This window comes from Silene latifolia, chromosome 9 (assembly GCF_048544455.1).
Source record: "Silene latifolia isolate original U9 population chromosome 9, ASM4854445v1, whole genome shotgun sequence".
NCBI classification, from domain to species: Eukaryota; Viridiplantae; Streptophyta; class Magnoliopsida; order Caryophyllales; family Caryophyllaceae; genus Silene; species Silene latifolia.
This window is the reverse complement of record NC_133534.1, coordinates 42,534,144-42,536,593: the sequence shown is the minus strand read 5'-3', so window position 1 is coordinate 42,536,593 and position 2,450 is coordinate 42,534,144. Positions and strand designations below refer to the sequence as shown.

The 2,450-nt window shown below is 40.4% G+C and overlaps 1 non-coding gene across 1 annotated transcript; it reads right to left on the bottom strand.

Moving 5' to 3' along the window:
- Nucleotides 1-799: 799 nt before the first annotated feature.
- LOC141603476 (small nucleolar RNA R71) lies at nt 800-906 on the bottom strand. The gene has a single exon (XR_012525350.1). It is a non-coding gene; the product is annotated as a small nucleolar RNA R71 (small nucleolar RNA).
- Nucleotides 907-2,450: the final 1,544 nt, after the last annotated feature.

The following is a 2,450-nucleotide window of genomic DNA, read 5'->3' as shown; positions in this document are numbered from 1 at the left end:
CTCTTTACTAAGAGTAGTTTCTGAAGTTAAAGATATTGTTTTGGTTAGGAAGCTTTTGACGACGAGTTTAACCCTGACACCAAAAATGGCGTCGTTGTCGGGGACGGTGTTAACTTGATTTGATTTTCATTAATTGGTTTTAGTTGTGTCTTTCTTTACCTTGGGGAAGTCAATCTCCTAAAGGTTGTTCTAATTGTTTTCAAGTTGTTTGATATTTTGCATGTCTAGGAGATCACAAGGTAACTTGTTACCAATTGATCTTGAAATTGAAAGAACTTTGACCAACAATAGAAGACTTGCTAGAGGTAATTTGAGAGGTATTGGAGAAATTGTGAACATTCAACCAAATAACATTGAGTTTACCAACCCTTTTGCAAGAGAAGGAGAGGATAACCCAATACAAAACCCACCACAAAATCAACCCACAATGCCTAAATTCTCATCACATTCCGTACCAACCGAGGAGAACCTACGAAATGGTACTCCTACACCACAACATTTAACCGGTAATTTTATTGCCAAATCCGCATTCATACAATTAATTGAGAGAAGTCAATTTGGAGGGATGCGTAGTGAAGACCCTCACTCACATATGGAGACTTTTTGTGACTATTGTGATGCAATTTCTTAAACCGGAGTTACTCAAGACCAAATCCGATGGGTCTTATTTCCTTTTTCTTTGATTGGTACCACGAAACAATGGTTGAAAAGCCTAGACAAGGCTACTCTTGGTATTGATTCTTGGAAGAAATTGGCACTTGTTTTCTACAAGAAATTCAATCCTCCGGAAAAGACTAGCATGTTGAGAGCCCAAATCACCGGGTTCAAACAAAGGGATGAGGAATCTTTGTATGAAGCATGGGAGAGATTCAAGGACACTTGTCGTTCTTGTCCACACCATGGACTTAGCAAGTGGTTCCTTGTACAACAATTTTAGAATGGCCCATATGAAGACTCCCGAAACATTCTCAGTGTGGGATCTAATGGTATGTTCATTGAAGTTGATGACAATCTAACATGGAACAAAATTGAAGAAATGGCGGTCCATAACTCGCAAAATAGTAGACCTCGGAAGGCTACTAGAGGAAGAAAGCACGAGGTAGATTCCATTACCCAATTGGGTGCTCAACTAAGTGCTCACATTGACACCCTTAATTTAAAGTTTGAGAAGGCCATGGCTAAACTTGAAGAGGCCTCCAAATCACCCAAGCAACATGTTAATGCTATGGTGGCATCATCATCAATGCCAAGTAGAGTATGTGAGAGTTGTGGAACTTTGAGACATGACCAAAGTGAATGTAGGGGAACAAGTGAACAAGTGAATGCTTTCCAAGCATACAAGAATGGCACCCCTTATTCAAACTATTACAATGAGAACACCAAATTCCACCCCAATCTTTCATACAAAAGTCAAAATGTTCAAAACCCTCAACCAACATACACCCCACCTCCAATTTTTCACTCAAATGCAAAAGGATAGCCAAGCAAAAGACATCACCATCAATAACATACTATCTCACACAAAGATGTTGGAGACACAAATATCTCAATTAGCATCTTCTAGCTCTCAAAGACAAAAGGGGCAATTACCACCTCAAGGTAATCCCCCAAAACATGAGTCGGTGAGTGCCATCCATTTGAGGAGTGGTACAAGGTATGAAGGGCCGAACCCATTGATGAAGATGTTGTGAAGACTAGTGACAAGGAAAGAGTTGAAAACTCTAAGGAAGAAGAACTCATCCCCATTCAAGAAGTTTCAAAGAAGAAGAATGAAGAGAAGGCTAAGGAGAAAGAGCCTATTGTGATTAGACTTCCATTTCCAAGTCGTCAAGCTAAACTTATGTTTGATGAACAACTTGGGAAGTTCATGGAGATTGTGAAGAACTTGGAAGTCTCAATTCCATTCACGGAGTTAATCAATCATGTTCCGGCCTATGCGAAATACATGAAAGATATTCTCACGAAGAAGAAATCCATCCGGAAGCTAGAGACTATTGCGTTCACTAAGGTGAGTAGTGCCATCCTACAAGGAAGTTCACCTCCAAAACTTAAGGATCCGGGAAATTTCTCTATTCTATGCACCATTGGCGACACTACAATCAACAAAGCTTTATGTGACCTTGGGGCAAGTGTGAGTGTCATGCCATACTCGGTGTGCAAAAGGCTAGGAATGGGAGAACTCAAGTGCACTAATATCACGCTTTAAATGGCGGATCGATCAACGAAGACACCTTTAGGGGTATGGGAGAATGTGCCGGTAAGAATTGGCAAGTTCTTTATCCCGGTGGACTTTGTTATTGTTGACATGGAGGAAGACTTCAACATTCCTATCATTTTAGGAAGACCATTCTTACATACAGCGGGAGCGGTGATTGATGTAAAACATGGAGAGCTCACACTTGAAGTGGGAGATGAAATAATCACTTTTAACCTTGACAAGACAATGAGAG